The 17,954-nt window shown below is 30.8% G+C and overlaps 4 non-coding genes across 4 annotated transcripts; all 4 read right to left on the reverse strand.

Moving 5' to 3' along the window:
• Window positions 1–5,481: 5,481 nt before the first annotated feature.
• TRNAY-GUA (transfer RNA tyrosine (anticodon GUA)) lies at window positions 5,482–5,575 on the reverse strand. The gene is made up of 2 exons: window positions 5,539–5,575; window positions 5,482–5,517 (listed from the first exon to the last, which is right to left on the reverse strand). It is a non-coding gene; the product is annotated as a tRNA-Tyr (tRNA).
• Window positions 5,576–7,535: 1,960 nt separating this feature from the next.
• TRNAY-GUA (transfer RNA tyrosine (anticodon GUA)) lies at window positions 7,536–7,629 on the reverse strand. The gene is made up of 2 exons: window positions 7,593–7,629; window positions 7,536–7,571 (listed from the first exon to the last, which is right to left on the reverse strand). It is a non-coding gene; the product is annotated as a tRNA-Tyr (tRNA).
• Window positions 7,630–14,783: 7,154 nt separating this feature from the next.
• Window positions 14,784–14,876, reverse strand: TRNAY-GUA (transfer RNA tyrosine (anticodon GUA)). Its single transcript has 2 exons — window positions 14,840–14,876; window positions 14,784–14,819 (listed from the first exon to the last, which is right to left on the reverse strand). It is a non-coding gene; the product is annotated as a tRNA-Tyr (tRNA).
• A 1,779-nt stretch (window positions 14,877–16,655) lies between these two features.
• Window positions 16,656–16,749, reverse strand: TRNAY-GUA (transfer RNA tyrosine (anticodon GUA)). Its single transcript has 2 exons — window positions 16,713–16,749; window positions 16,656–16,691 (listed from the first exon to the last, which is right to left on the reverse strand). It is a non-coding gene; the product is annotated as a tRNA-Tyr (tRNA).
• Window positions 16,750–17,954: the final 1,205 nt, after the last annotated feature.

Consider the following 17,954-nt stretch of genomic DNA (forward strand, 5'->3'; position numbering starts at 1 on the left):
ATGGCCCCTGGACGCGCATACTCATACCCAGGTTGAAGCCGTGGCTGGGGAAAAGCATGAAGAGGTTGGATATCGTGTCACACAGTTCCTCTCCGGTCACGGCGAATTTAAGGAATAACTCTACTAATTTGGTAGAAGGATATTCCAGAATTCCATATATTGCGGGCTGCAGGACACCCCCTACCCTTCCTTCTTTGAATGTCCTCGGTGGGATGGAGCCAAGTTAAATTGTAATCTCGAATGGATGATACCTGAAACCTGTCCCGTACATGTTGAAGGGTTTAAGGAAATGGCTAAACATGGAGAAGCTGATTGCAGACATCCTAAAGAGGAAGGAAAAGGATTACACATAATGGAGGGCAAACTGAAGCCTGGGTGGAAGACATGAGGAAAGTCCCCTGCTAAGCTGCCCTTCGTCCGTGGCACGGTTAGCGGCAGTGAGGAGTGACGGGGACTCCCAAACCCCCCCGGGGTCAAAAAAAAAAATTGGAGAAAAGACCGAGTCCCGACGGATGGGGTGGGTCCCGGGAATGGCCTAGCCAGGCTCGCCTCTGAAGTTAGGGGCAAGAAAATTAAAATAAGAAGATCCAGAACCGACGGGCCGACCTGCCATACCGGACCTACTGCCGGCAGGCGGGAAGGCCCGTTAGTGTCGCAAGGACACGCCCCTAAACTGAGTCATGCTTGACTGCAGATCCGGTCCAGAGGTATAGGGGGAAAAGTTAAGAACTAACTAATTTTTTGCTCGCACGTTTTCAACTGGAATCCAATTAGATGGTATGATATAATAATAAATTAGCAATTGATAATTTGAGTTTCTAATTTAGTAAAAGGTAGTTACGCCTTTTAAAGTCATTTATACTAATATATTTCAGCTTCTATGATGGGTCTTATATTATCATTACAGTATTAAGAAGCTTTTTTATTCCAGCAGGAAGGAGTTCACCTTGATATCTGAGCCATTCTTGTAGTGCATGCATTCTTTATCCGCTCATTGTCACCGAATTCATACCTGATCATTGTAGTAGAAACTCTTTGAGAACACCATACAATAAAAAGAAAAACTAATGGTAAGTCGAGATTTTTCCATTTCAGTCTTTGAACTTTGGATTCCTGTTCAAAATGTTGTTTCATTGCAAGTTTTTGTAAAATCTGAAAATTATTATTTAAAATTAAAAATCTGAAAAAAATTAAATTATAAAATTTTAAAATTGAAAATCTGAAATCTTATTATTTAAAATTAATTTAATCTGAAAATTATTATACTATTTTATTTTTTATATTTTTGTTTTGTCTTCACTCATTTGACTGGTTAGATCCAGCTCTCCAAGATTCAATATCTACTGCCAGTCTCGTTTCATTTCGGTATACTACCTACATCCTACATCCCTAACAATTTGTTTTACATATTCAAAATGCTGCCTGCCACATAAATTTTCCCATCTACCTTCCCCTCCAATAACAAAGCGACTATTCCAGGATACCTTAGGTGGCCTATAAGTCTCTCACTTAGTTTAGCTATATTTTTCCAAATGTTTCTTTCTTAATCAATTTGCCGCAACACCTCTTCATTTGTCACTTTATCACCCGTCTGATTTTTAACATTCTCCTACAGCACCACATTTCAAAAGCTTCTAATCTTTTCTTTTCAGGTACTCCGATCGTCCAAATTTCACTTCCATATAAAGCCCAAACACATACTTTCAAAAATGCTCTACTGATGTTTAAATTAATTTTTGATGTAACAAATTATATTTCTGACTGAAATCTCGTTTCGCCTGTGCTATTCGGCATTTTATATCGCTCCTGCTTCATCCATCTTTAGTAATTCTACTTCTCAAATAATAAAATTCTTCTACCTCCATAGCCTTTTCTCGTCCTATTTTTATATTCAGTGGTCTACTACATTTCATTTTGTTCTTGTTTATTTTCACGTGGTAGTTCTTGCGAAGGACTTTATTCATGCCATTCATTGTTTCTTCAAAATCTTTTTTACTTTCGGGTAGAATTATTATGTCATCAGCAAATCGTAGTAACTTTATCTTTTCACCTTGCACTGTTACTCCGGATCTGAATTGTTCTTCTAAAAAAATAATTATTTTTCACTGAAAACCGCTGTTCAAGTTTGGTACAAATATGAATTCGGGAGTTTTTGTGATTTTGATTCGACTGTTCTCGGTCGAAACCTGGAATACGTTTTGCGGTAATTCAGTTTTTATGGGTAATGAAATAGAAGGAGAAATTTTCTCTTTAATTATTGAACCACTCTCTTATATTACACAAATCCAATATGTGATCTGAAAGTTTGCCTCTCGCCAACCGCTCTATCTATTGTACAAGTCATTGTATTGTACTAGTCTGTGTTTGCATTTTATATACAAATGTGTTATGTTACTAGTAATCCGATAATGTCTTCTGATTAGGTAGTACAACAAACCCCGCTCGACCATTACGCCTAAGCTAGACAACAGTTCAGTTGACAAACATAGAGGAAAACCTTCAGCTCAGTTAGTGTAGAGGTTTAAAAATGTATTAAGTATTTTTTCTAATATTTTACTTTCAACTAGGAAAATACTTCGAATTGAACATTTTTATAACGAATAAGTACTATTACTCATAATTTTACTAGTTAATTTTTAACTAGTAATATAAAATTCATATAAATTAAGAAATTATAAACATTTTTAAAAAATATTTTTAGTCAGTTGAAAAAATTGATTAAAATAATTTTTGACGTTATAATATGAAACAACCAACTTTAAAATTTTATTCTTTTTTCATATTTTCTACTTCCAAGAAAAATAGAATCGATATAAATAGTGATCACTTACTCTTTCCACTTTCTATAAAATTTATATGATTCTGGTTAGATATAAATTTTGTCTGCATTTTTATGATTAATCTAAAATTTTATCTGAAAGTTTTCTAAAAATCTTTTTAATTGCGTTGGATGAAAAAATAGTTATGTTAAATTAGTATTTATAAAATATGGGTTTGTTGTATTTACTAACAGCCCTATTAGTTTATTTCATTGTACGCGCGCGCGCGCACTCCTGTGTGTTTGTACTACATAGAACAATTAAACCAATGACGAGGTTTTCTTTTAATACTATAATTCATCTGATAAAATATGTAGGAGTTATTACTTCAACCAACCACCTCCAGTAGACTGAAAAGAAACTAACTCTTAACCTAGGTAAGCTTAGGTAAAGCCTAGGTAACCTAGGTATCCTTTTGGATACAGTAAGCATTTTATTCGAAAATGAAGACTGTTTTCTTTAAAAATTATTTAATACAGTTTTAACTAATTATCCGTGAACGGTTTTCCTTAAAAGTTATAATCTCTATTGAAGAGATTTTCAGGAAAGTGTTTTTGTGATAAAGTTCTAATGCAGTAGGTAGTGACGCCTTAAGCCACCGGGTTGGTCTAGTGGTGAACGCGTCTTCCCAAATCAGCTGATTTCAAAGTCGGAAGTTCCAGCGTTCAAGTCATAGTAAAGCCAGTTACTTTTATATGGATTTGAATACTAGATCGTGGATACCGGTGTTCTTTGGTGGTTGGGTTTCAATTAACCACACATCTCAGGAATGGCCGAACAGCGACTGTACAAGACTACACTTAATTTACACATACATATCATCCTCTTTCATCGTCTAAATTATTATCTGAATGGTAATTATCGGAGGCTAATCAGGAAAATGAAAAGTTAATTTTCTAATCCAGTCTTAATAACGTTTTGGTTTTTTATATAAAATCCTATAACGGAGCTAATCTAAGTTAAGGATGGCAAACTTATTCAGGATAAACCTATTTATTCTTAATATTAATACTAAGATTATTTAGCATTATTTTATATTGTTACAAAACACTGTTAACAACGTAACAGATAAAACAATGTTAATTTTACTTCAATTTATGCAATATACTAAGCATTAAAGTGTACAACAATATAAATATTATTTACATTAGCTTCATATTCTTGTATTTTCTTGATATTACTAATTCTACAACATTGAATTTTAATGAATGTGCGCGGATGTTCATTTGTAATACGAGTATTATTTTGTTTAATTTTTTTTTATTATTCTTTTGTCGTTTTTCTAAGATAAGTTTAAATTTTACTATTTATTTTAAAAATATCTTTACATTTTATATTCCCTTTTTAGAAATATTATATAACGTGGCTTATATTCTGCACACAGGTAATCCTTTGCAAGTATTATGTTTCCTAATTATATATTGTAATTCTTTCTTATGCCATATTTTTTCAAAGACAAATAAAGGTTGATTCATTCATTTATATTATCTTGTTTTTGTCCACTTTATCTAAATAAGATTAAAATTACAAATTTCTTAATAATATCTGAAAGCTGATTCAAAATCTATTCCAATAAATTAAAACTTCTATTTCAATACTGCAAAAATGATTAAAAAGTTATGTATGCTTATATTTTATATATGCAATATATTTTGTGTTTAAAAAAGCTAAAACAATACTTTTTACGTATTTTAAGTATAAATATAACAGGATTTTTTTTTCTAATAAATTTTTCGGAAACTTTTTTTAAGTTTTCAGTATTTAAAAAAAAAATTTAATTAAAATTCATTATTAATAACTAATTAATTTCTTGCTCCTATCTTTTCAAACTTATTTCTTTTTATTTTGATAGAATAGCAATGGATTATACGCTTATAACTTACTGATTCCTAACTGGTTAAATTTGTGTTGCGACAACGGTACAATAATGCTGATGTGATGTTTTTAAAGAAATAATATATAATATTATAAATTTATGCCTCCTCAATAAATTTTTACACATCAAAAACTCTAGTTAATTCTGAAGTAATATATTTACCTATGTAAATTAATCATGTAAGAAATAAAATAGAAATTATGAGATATTTAAAATACGAGTAAATTTGTTAATATTAATTTTAATAAAATTATTGTGAAACTGAACTTTATGACGCATAATTTTAAAGATTCCAAAAATAGGCGTTATAATAGTGATAGGAAATGCTAATAATTAACGTTAAAGATCAAAATTAACTATGTGCTAGATATCGTCTCCACCATCACGAATTATAAATGTTAAGAATTATTGATTGATAATGCGCTGGATCTTTTTTAGTTGTATTTAAACATTATTAAGTAAATACTTACTTACTTACTAATGATTAAATATAAAATTAATGTAATTAATTAATAAATAATAATTTTGCTAATTCTTTTTCTGTGATGTACGGGCATTGACTGCTGTGGTCATTTTGCCGAAATTAAATTTTTAGCGTATGAAAAATGCAGTGTCTGACTGGGATTCGAACTTGGAATCCCGAAAATGGCTAAGGCGCTACCACTCTACCACGGAAATTGGTAAAATATTATTATTTAATTATTAATTAATCTACCATTTCTGATTATGTGATCAGTAAAAGTTTCATTTCAATTTTTAGCTCTTGTATTTACTGAAAAAAAATTTTCCTCCGGGCCGGATTTGAACCAGCGACCTATGGATATCTTCAAGTTTATAATCACACTACAGTCCACCGCTCTACCAACTGAGCTACCAGAGGATGCTGTTTATCGTGACTGTAACACATTCAAGATTTTTAAAAACATTTATTAAACGAGTGTAAACAACATATAATGTGCGTCTGTTATATGTTACGTATAAACCTATTATATGTGACATATAATAAACGCACATTAAATCTTACTTTCACTCAAATAATAAATCTTAATTATATGATTAAATTTCTGTTTGGGGATTTATTATTAAATAGATCCCATATCACTTCTAAAGGCATCACTTTATTCTCCGTATTTAATCGCCTGATTGTAGTATGATTAAAAATCTTGCAGATATCAATAGATCGCTGGTTTAATCCGACCCGGAGTAGATTAGTCGAAATTCAGATGACTTTGAAAGTAATTCTTTTTTAGTACAAGGAAGTACTGTAATCGCGAAAAATTTCGGTTTTCAGATTTCAACGGAAATATCCATTTCACCATTCCTGAATCTATTTTGACTAGTTTCGGTATGACGTCTGTACATGCGTGTGTACATACATACGTACGTATCTCGCATAAGTCAAAAACGAAAGTCGTAGAATGTTGAAATTTTGGATTTAGGACTGCTGTAACATCTAGTTGTGCACCTCCCCTTTTGATTACAGTCGACTATGCCAAAAGTTCCTAAAAAAGTCCAAAATCGCCAAAAATTTGGATTTTTGATTCTATCATAACTGCAGTAATAAGCCCTTATTGATTGAGAACTTTTCAACGATATATCATAAGTAGTACTTATTTTCATTGGTTCCAGAGTTATAGCCAAAAAAAAATATAATTAATTAATTTTTTCTTACAAGCGGAAGGCCGACTTCATTTACTTCTTTTTTTTTTAAATTTAAATATATTGATTTATTAATAATTATTAAACTCTGATTGTAACAAAACCAAAAAAATTACAAAAATGTATTTGATTACATATAAAAAATTATTTTTTAAAAAACTTTTATTTAACTAATATTAATATTAACATTAATAAAAAAGGATGCAAATTAGAAAAACCCACTAAAAAGTAAAAAATAAGAATTAAATCAAATTGAGAAATTTTAAACAAAATAATATAATATATTAACAAAGATAAAAATGCACTGAAAAGTAAAAAATTCAATTATATAAATATCTAATAAATAACCAATAAATAAATGTAATAATTATTAAATTAAAAAATTAAAAGTAATGAAAATATTTAGTTAAATAAAAGCGTGGCGCAGTTTTTATAATTTATTTAAAACAACCCAACATTTATTTTTACAATTAATCTTCATTTTCATTTTCAATAAAATAATTCTTATTTTTTACTTTTTAGAGGGGTTTTCTAATTTGTTTCCTTTTTTATTAATGTTAATATTAATATTAGTTAAATAAAAGCTTTTTTCAAAAATAATTTTTTATATGTAATCAAACATATTTTTGTAATTTTTTTGTTGTTTTTTTTTTTTGTATTTTTTTAAGACTAAAATTAAAGCTTTTAAAAAAGTAAAAATATTTATTTTTACACATTGAAGTTACATACGTGTACCAAATTTCAATCATTTTCATACGATAGTTCATGAGAAATGAATATTTTCAAGTAAATGCATGAATTTAGCGTAGGGGTAGCGCGTTGTGGCGTGGGGGTAGGTAATATCAAATTCCGATACTGTAGTGCTGTATTGTCATCGAAGTTATATACGTGTACCAAATTTCATTGATTTTCATACGATAGATCAAAAGATACAGCAGTTGCAAGACTTGATTATTCCTAACGCGAGTTATATAAAATCTTTAAAAAAAAAATTACAATAAATAATAATTCAATAATAACAATAAAAAAAATAATAATAATATTAATATTTTATGTGTGTAGTTTTAAAAAATTTGTATATGTAATTTAATATACGTACAAGGAAGTCAAGTAGTGTCCTTTTTTGTCGGTAAAATATTAATTTCAATTTTAAGCTTTTTGAGGGATTGAAGAAAAAAAATTCCTCCGGGCCGGATTTGAACCAGCGACCTATGGATATCTTCAAGGTTACAACTACACTACAGTCCACCGCTCTACCAACTGAGCTACCAGAGGATTCATTTTAACCTACTTTGCAATACAAGGAAAGATTTAATAAATTTTTATATATTATTGAAGAAATATTTAATGTGTATTGTTTATATATGAATAAACATTCATATGAAACATATCATTATGAAACATATTCATAATGTCAATTGTTATTTTGTTAAATTTGCTGTTTTACTACAATTTTTATGAAAATGTAAGGGAAATCAGTAATAAAAAAAATATGCTTCTTCTTCTCCTTTCCACATTATTAGACGTCGTTGTCATTCCCGAACTCCCAACAACTCTTTGTCTCTTGATGTGGTGTTTTGTTCAAAGCGATTGACCCTATCGATGTCCATCCCAGTCGTCGCTTCCATCTGTACTCAAAAATTCTTTCTTTGGATCTCATAAGTTTCTAAATTTAATTGAAAAAATCAACCTGTACGCTAGCAGTAATGATATACTTAAAAGACTCTGAAAATTTTCTTGTCGTATTTTTAATATTTTTTATTTATAAACTCTAATAAGTATTAATGCTATATGGTGTAACCATTATCTGTTTATTCTTTTTAGCATTTAATTATATCATTAATAAGAGTAGGCATTAAATGGATTTATTGATAGAGAAACAGTTTAGACATTAATTAATTAATTAATCAATAAAAACACAAAAATTATCTTACGTAAAATAATAATGTAATACAATACAATTTTTAACTTAGCACAGCTATAGCTCAAGAAGGGAAATTATTCTAATCGATCCACTTTGGGCATAATCGGTTTTTAGCGAATCTTGACGTCTTGACACCTAAGGAACCCAAAAAACCGGATGGAAATTATACGTATGTTAATGTTCGTATGTACGCGCGCGCCCGTGTGTTTGGTTTTGACCCGTAAATCATCTGATATCTCCAGAACTAATGAACCAATTTTGATCAAACTTGGTCACATTAATTGTATATAAGGGGTGTTGATGCCGTTAAACCTTCAACTCAAAAGGTCAAGCGGGTGAGGCTGCAGAGCAAGGTCACCCTCAATACCTCGAGATCTCGCCTAATTATGGTCATATTTTTTTTAGGCGCATTTGTTAACGTTTAAACAATAACAATATTCCCAAAAAAATATTTGAAAATCGCACCCCCACCCCAAAAAATGCTCTAAACTAGTGGCCCAGTGGGCATATTGTCTCTCGCTGTCACCGTAAGGATCGTTAGTGTCGCAGTTCGCCTTTTTGGACATTCCGCCATTTTGGAATTTCTCTTTTTCCCTCTGGGAAATTCCATTTTCTCTCGTCCTCTTAGACCGAAAAATTTTAAATTCCACAGGGTTGCAAACCAAATTATTTTTTACACTTTAAATATTAATTTTATTGGTAATTGTAAGCCTGAACGTTTCCAACCTTAATATTTTTCAAATTGAAGTATGTTGAAAAATATGTTATATAATTAATAAAAATATAAGTTCCAAAAGTCGGAAGAGTGAAATTACCTTTATATTCTTCCTCAGAATTTGTAATGGCAGCAGCGTTGTTATCAGCTGTTTTGGGTAACTCCATCATATAGTGAGGATACAATGAAGCTGTCTATTGGCCACTTAAATACGTAAAATATATAAATTTGTATATTTAACTTAATTAGACGAAGTTAGCGAGCGAAGCGAGCGTAGATTATGTTTAGTTAGATTATATTGATATACTGCGCGATACGTCATTACACGGAATCAACATAATCTAAATCAAACATAACCTACGCTCGCTAACCTCGTCTAATTAACGTTTAAAATAAAAATGATATACAATAAGTTATATGTATAGATGATTTTATTTTTATATACGCAAACGATTGGATTTTTGTAGAGGTCCCATATAACCGGTAAGTACCGATATTCTTTTTTTGTATACCTTGTAAATCCAAATTACTGTTTCAGATCTTTTTAACAATATAACACCTTGTAGAGTTAGCTACAACAGCTATCACACAGGCCACCTTATTGTCTATAGTAAAAAGTATATTCTTCCCGGTACAATAATTATTTACAACACGAGGGCTATCAACATTTAGCGATTAATCACAAATATAATTTCATACATCCGGACACGGGAGCCCATACACAGACAATCGAGCGTGCGTGGTGAGAAGTGCGTTCAAACGTTCCTCGGTAGGAAATTGTAAGCACCACTTTCACGGGCATCTCGCAGAGTTCTTTTTCAAAAGAAAATACAGGGACTACAAGACCCGAGTACATCATTTATGATCCAGTCTTTCTTCACTGTATCCTGACTATATTATGGAGGTGCCCAAAACATCTGATAACAACGCTACTGCCATACAGATTCTGAGGAAGAATAATGAGGTAATTTCATTCTTCCGACTTTTGAAACTTGTATTTTTATTAATTATATAACATATTTTTCAACATACTTCAATTTCAGAAAGATTAAGGTTAAGGACGTTCAGGCTTACAATTACCATTTTATTTTATTTCGTTAATATTTCATTCAAACGTTGGTAGCACTGATGTACAGTTGTTGTAATCGTTTGCTACGTTGTGACGTCACATTTTAACGGTAGAATTAAATAAATGAATAATATTTAAAGTGTAAAAAAAGTAACTCTCGAACTCAATCAGCTGGTTGACTCGGTAGCTGGTGCGTTAAGCTTCGCGGCTACACCAGTCTGCCGATCGTACAAGCGAAATTAGTTCTATGTAAGTTGTGAAATTACATAAGTTTAATTAGTGCTGACCGTTGCCGTTAGTATCGCCATTCCCGCACTAATTAAATACGGTATGCGCGCACGCTTTAGTTAGAATCATTGAAACCCACCGGGTTGGTCTAGTGGTGAACGCGTCTTCCCAAATCAGCTGATTTGGAAGTCGAGAGTTCCAACGTTCAAGTCCTAGTAAAGACAGTTATTTTTACAAGGACTTGGATACTAGATCGTGGATACCGGTGTTCTTTGGTGGTTGGGTTTCAATTAACCACACATCTCAGGAACGGTCGAACTAAGAATGTACAAGACTACACTTCATTTACACTCATACATATCATGCTCATTCATCCTCTGAAGTATTATCTAAACGGTAGTTACCGGAGGCTAAACAGAAAAAGAAAAAAGAAAGTTAGAATCATTGAATTAAATAAACGAATAAATATTACATTTAAATAAAATGATGAACATTTTAAATTAAGTTTTATGTGTATGTGTGTGTAAGCCGTGCATCAGAAACAACCCACAGTTGTGGACTTTCCCGGAACGCACTTTTGGTCGCGTGACGGGAAAGTTGTACAACTGTGTTGTCAGCTTTTTTTCTTTATATTTTGAATAAAAACGATTTACAATTACTATACATCCTTCCTACTGTGTAAGTTAATTTATTTCGCGTATATTGAATATATGTGACTTAAGTATTAATAAACTATGTGGTTGATGTGTAGTTTTTGTATATATTTTTTTGTTGTCTTGAATTGTATTTAATTTTGCTTATATTTTTTTGTACCTATTAAATTTTCTTTTTTTTTTTTTTTTTTTTTTTTTTTTTTTTTTTATGATTTATTTTTTGATCGTCATGAACATCATTTATTTAAGGTTATATATTTAAAATAATTGATTTATTTCTTAAAAATATTTCACCACATGTAGTTTTATTTCTATTGTAACAAAAGTTAAAAAAAAAAGAAGAAATTACTTGGTATTAGTGATCCTTTGGTTCTTTGGAATAGATAATAATATTAATAATAAAAATAAAAAATGACACATCACAATGCGAATAAAATATAATAAAGGCAAAGGATAATGTAATTTCTCCATTTATATTCCAATTTTATTAAATAAACAGCCGATGGATAGAAATAAATTAAATTATATAGTAAAATAAGTTATGTATCCGACAAAGTATTTTTATCTTCATGTGTACTCGTACGTGTAGTTATAGATTGTAAATTTTTTTTATCACTGTTTATTTTTTAATATATTTAATTAACTATAAGATAACTTAATAAATAATATCTATGTTAAAATACATGTACGAAGATTTATAACAAGTTAATAATTCATCGTAGCAGAAATATAAAATAAAACAATTTAATTATCATAAAATTTTGATTATCTTTTTTTTGGAGGTACCATCAACTTAGGTTCAAAGTAATATAATTATAGAAAAAATTTAAAAAAATAATAATTATCAGAAACTACCCCGACGGGGAGTCTTATTCTTTAAGACTCTGGGGGTTGGCATCCCCACGGCCCTAGCCACTGCAGCTTTACTTCCCACTACACAATGAGCTGCAGAACACTTTACACTATATACATACACAAACACTACACAATTTACAACATATACCCTTACACAACTCATTACAACATCCTACACTATTTCTTCTTACACGTACACTCGGTGATGTTGCGACACCTTACGAAGCGTAACCATAACCCAAGGTGGCAACTATCGTGATGACGGGTGAATGGCTCTACGTAATGAGTCTCGAACGATGTCCTCTGAGGACCGGAGCGAACCCAGTTGTATTTTGCTATTTTGCTCTAGCTCCAGTTGGAGCTAGAGCAAAATAGCGCGCTCCAACAGAGCGCGCGCTCTGTTGGAGTGGTCTGTTATATCGCCGGTACTCGTGGGACAAAAATTTCAGTTCCAAAAATAATTTCTATTATGGTTGGTGGTCCATCTGAAAAAACCATCGTTTTTAGTCTAGAAAAATATACTGAATTCTAATGAATCAAATCTAAAATATAAGAATATTCGTTTTGTTGTTCTTCGAAATAATCAGGAGGGTGGCTCCCTCCAAAAGGTCTCACCTTTTCTGATAAACAAATGTGTCACTGGTTTCTTCAAAAACCATCAGAAAACTACGAGACAGAACGATTCTGATAGAAACTTTTAATGATGAGCAGAGTCGCTCCCTGTTACGTGTCAGCAATATGGGTGTCATAAACATAAGTTCGACTTGCCACAAGACCCTAAATACCAACCGGGTGGGGGGGAGTGTAATTTTTTGCGTGACCTTCTGGAGATGGATATAAATAAAATTAATGATGAACTTCGTAATTTTGGAAATGAAAAGGAAAATTTGGAGATGAAAAGAATAAAGAAACGACACTTGTATTAACTTTTAATCTTCCGGTACCACCAGAGAAGATTAAAGTGGATTACCTGTCGGTTCAAGTGCGACCTTTCATCCCCAACCCACGACGATGCTTCCAATGCCAAGGATACGGCCATACCACAACTTCTTGTTCGAAATCTGCAATTTGCGCACTATATGCGAAAGAAGGTCACAACGACACCAACTGCCAAGAAGAAGAAAAATGTGCTAACTGTTGTGGAACACATTCAGCTTATTGCCTGACAATCGAGATGCCCAACTTTCATAGAAGTGAAGACAATCCTTAAAATCTGTACCAAGCAATAGCTTTCCTTCCCAGCCGCCTTAAGAGAATATAAAAAAAGACAGTTAACTTTCGAAACCTCGTTAAACCGAGTGTCTCTTTTGCTACTGCGACATCAATTAAAGCTCATATAAATTCAGGCGACCAACAGGGCTGATATGTCGTAAATTTAAATTGCCCAGGAACATTTGTCGAATCCTGGACAACGATAAAAAAGTTTTGGACCGGGTATTTTTATCTTAGAAATATTAGTATATGTTAGATACCTTTTAATAGCGTTACGAATTTCGTTAAAAATTTTTATTTTTTTTTTGTTATCTGAGAAGGAACCTTTTATATTCTTCTCGGAGTTTGTTAAGTTTATTTTATTTTTATTCTATATATATATATATATATATATATATGTGTGTGTGTGTGTGTGTGTGTGTGTGTGTGTGTGTGTGTGTGTGTGTGTGTGTGTGTGTGTGTGTGTATGTGCAGTTGTTTTTTAAATATTATTTAAGTTTTTTAGTTGTATATTTTTGTGTTTAATATTTTAGTTTAGGTTTTAATTTTGTTTTTAAATTCCTAGCTTAAGTTTTTATTTTTTTGTTTTTGTTTTTAAATTTTGTTGTTAGATTATATTTTGTTTTTATATTTTATCTTTGTTTTCCGGACGATGATAACATGTAAAAGTTTTTCGCCCCCCCAAAAAGAAACCAGAAACTAAAATAAATGTAAATACTTTGTGAGTTTTATACAACGCATAGAATTTTATGGAAACATCTCGTATATCGATGTATAAGTTGTAGGCGAATAGAAAAAATCAAGCTTATTGCATGCACCCTCGCTAATTGGAAATCATAAATATAATCTTTAAACTTTCGGTATCAACGTTAGGTATTTGCTTCAAATGATGAGATGAATGGCAATTTTTGTAGCGTGTGAAAAATGTAATACCTGATCGGGATTCGAACGCGGGACCTTCGGATGAAAGGCCGATACGCTACCACTCGCGCCACGGCGGCCGGCCATATAGTTATATCTACTCAAACTTAACCTACGCTCATTTCGCTCGCTGACCTTTGATCGCTAATCAAGGTTAACGAGCGATGATAGTCTAGGTTGTTAAGTTTGGTTTGATTATATTTATATTTTGTATTTATAATTACAAGCAATAATGCGAATATATTTCATTTTCCACCTACGTCCTATACATTGTTGATTGATGTAAAAACAATTTACAATAATTCTTTTATTTTCGTTTTCACTTATACATAAAAATATGCGTTTATATAATGCTTTCCTTGTATGTAATTAAAAAAATTATACGCTCTGGAAAAGCGGATAGACAGAATATAGATCAGTTGGTATACGGCGGCTTTTCGGCTATTGTGATAGTATGTAATGCACTTACGAATTCTTAAGTACAATAAATAATTCATGTAATTATGTAATAATATCTTTGTTACGTTATGTTTTTCTTTAAAAAAAAAGTAAACTTAAATGTTCAACTAAAAACAGAAATAACTTTAAAAAAATCTCAATGTTACGGTCATTGACTACTGTGGTCATTTTGTCCAAATGACAATTTTTTGCGAATAATAAAAATGCCATGCCTGACTGGGATTCGAACCTGAGGTATCTCCGGATGAAAGGCTGAGACGCTACCACTCGGCCACGGAGATTGGAAAATCAATATAATTGTTTAATGATTAATTAATCTACCGTTTCTGATTATTTGGTCGGTAAAATTTTCATTTCAATTTTAAGCTTTTTTTGGATTGGAGAAAAAAAAATTCCTCCGGGCCGGATTTGAACCAGCGACCTATGGATATCTTCAAGGTTGTTACACACTACAGTCCACCGCTCTACCAACTGAGCTACCAGAGGATACATTTTATCGTAACTGTATTTTACTTAAGATTTTTAAAAAAATGTATTATATGGGTGAAAACAAGATTTATAATACGCATATATTGTACGTCACGTATAAAGGATTATAATAAATTTTAATTGTATGATTAAATTACTGTTCTGAAATCTGTTATTAAATAAATCCCACATCTCTTTTAAAGGTATTACTCTATTCACCGTACTTAATTCCTGGATTGTAGTGATTAAAAATATTTGAAGATATCCATAGATTGCGGTTTAAATCCGACCCAAAGGAGATCCATTAGTCGAAATTAAAATTACTTGCAAAATAATTCTTTTTTAGTAATGACCAAGGAATTTTTTTTTACTTCCTTGTACGAGGTAAAGGAAGTATTGTGATCGCGAAAAATGTCGGTTTTCAGATTTCAACGAAACTACCCATTTTTACCAACCCTGAAACCAATTTGACTAGTTTCGGCGTGACGTCTGAACATACGTATGTAACGTCTCGCATAACTCAAAAACTATGATTAAACGTAGAACGTTGAAATTTTGAATTTAGAAATGTTGTAACTTCTAGTTTTCTACCTCCCTTTTTGATGACACTGAACCAAAAGTGTCCAAAAAAGCCCGAAAAAATCTGAAGAATTTGAATTTTGTATTTTTTCTTAATTGCAGTCATAAGCTCTCATTGAGAGCTTTTGAACGATATATCATAAGTGATGCAATTTTCATTGGTTCCAGATACAGTCAAATTCAATTTTAATTAATTAAATATTTGGATCTTACAAGGGGAAGGCACATCGATTCGAATCAGAATTCATCTCCTTTTTTCTTAACTTTTTTTCTAATTTATTAATAGTTATTAACCTCTGATTGTAAACAAAATTTTACGATAAATAATAATTCAATAATATCATTAAGCAAAATAATAAGAAGAAATATCAGAAGTTATTAATGAAATAAAATTTTATGTACGTTTCATTTAAAAAAAAAAATTCTATATGTAATTTAATAGGCGTACAATGAAGCCATGTGGTGTCCATATCAGATGTTTTACTTCCTTGTACGAATTAAAGGAAGCGTAGTGATCACGAAACAATTCGGTGTTCATATTTCAACGGAAATATCCATTTTGAACATCCCTGAATCCAGTTTTACTAGTTTCGGCGTGACGTATGTACGTACGTATGTATAGGTATGTACCTCGCATAACTCAAAAACGATTAGCCGTAGGATGTTGAAATTTTCGATTTAAACACTGTCGTACTTCCCTTTTTGAAAGAAATATTTGGATCTTAAAGGGAAGGCACATCGGTTCGAATCAGACTTCATCTCCTTTTGTTTTATTTTTTACGGTTTGTTTTATATTTATTTCTTTTAACTTTTCTTTTATTTTAATTTAACTATATTGATTTAATAATTATTAACCTGTGATTGTAAAACTTTTTTACAATAAATAATAATAATAATTAATAATTCACTTATATATCATAAGTGGTACTTATTTTCATTGGTTCCAGACTTACAGCCAAATAAGATTATAATTAATGAAATATTTTGATGTTTAAAGGCGAAGGCACATCGGTTCGAATGCGACTTCATTCCGTTTTTTTCCTTTTTTTAATTTAAATATATTTATTTATTAATAATTATTAACCTCTGATTGTACAAAAATGTGTATATTTAATTTAATAGACGTACAAGGAAGTAATGTGGTGTTCAGATTTTTTATATCTGTAAAATTTTCATTTCAGTTTTAAGCTTTTGAAAGGATTTATTGAATAAAAAAATTCCTCCGGGCCGGATTTGAACCAGCGACCTATGGATATCTTCAAGGTTATAACCACACTACAGTCCACCGCTCTACCAACTGAGCTACCAGAGGTTGCTTGTTAACTTGATTATAATACATTTATGGTTTTAAAAAATGTTAAATATGTGTTAAAACAAGATTTTAAGTTCGTTTATTTACGTCACGTATAAAAGTCTTTGAAATAGAGATTCTTTCAAAAGTCTTTGAAAATATCTTTAAGATTTTTTTTTTCGGTATGTAGTTAACGGAAGTAGATTTTATGATTTTCATACAGAGAAATTAAGAAATATTATTCAGTATTGAACATGAATATGTGGAAGTTTTAAAACCGACAGAAAGGAGAGTGTGATCAGGAAAAATGATTAAACAAATGAAGAAAATTATGCTGTTTTATGAAAATAACAATTTTTAAAATTTGAAAATAAAATTTTCAAAATGGTTGAAGAGCTCACTATTTGAAATCGTTACGAGGGAAGGCCGAAAAGAGATCGCTTTTTAATGAATATATAACAAAGATTTTCATAAAACCCACAAAACGATAACCATTTTTGTTCCTAAAAACATTTAACGAGACAGTATTTGGTTTTTAAAACACTGTTAGAAATACGTATTTTAATTTTTTAAATGTTATTTCAATTATTAAATATTTTATATTAAAGAGGGGTAATAAAAAATATATTCTTGTTATGCATTGCAGTGGCAATGTTTTAGTTAGAACTTAACCCCAAATTTCCTATTTAGCTAATTTCTTAATTTTCATAGTATTTTACTGGTCATATTCGTTTTACTGAATCTTTGTGTAAATTAAGAGAATATATAAAATACCACGGGTTTCAAATATCAAGGGCTTACAAGTAAAGAATTACGTATTAATATTATTCACTCTATAGGTACAATTTTTTATAATTAAGTGGCCATATCTTTTACCCCTTTGACCAATTGTAACTTAAATTAGATGGCAATATTGAACATTCTTCAGAAATTTTTGTACAGAATTTCTCAAAAGTCGGTCACTTCATTCTGAAGATATAAACAAAACGATAACTGTCGAAAAAAACTAATGTGGACACCACATGACTTTCTTGTACGCCTATTAAATAACATATACACATTTTTAAAACTACGTACATAAGATTTTATTTCACTCATAACTTCTGATATTTCTTCCTATCTTTTTTTATTTTATTGTTATTATTGAATTATTATTTATCGTAAAATTTTGTTTACAATCAGAGGTTAATACAATCAGAGGTTGATTTATTACAATTTGTTTAAAT

Source organism: Lycorma delicatula, chromosome 5 (assembly GCF_047948215.1).
Source record: "Lycorma delicatula isolate Av1 chromosome 5, ASM4794821v1, whole genome shotgun sequence".
Lineage (NCBI taxonomy): Eukaryota > Metazoa > Arthropoda > Insecta > Hemiptera > Fulgoridae > Lycorma > Lycorma delicatula.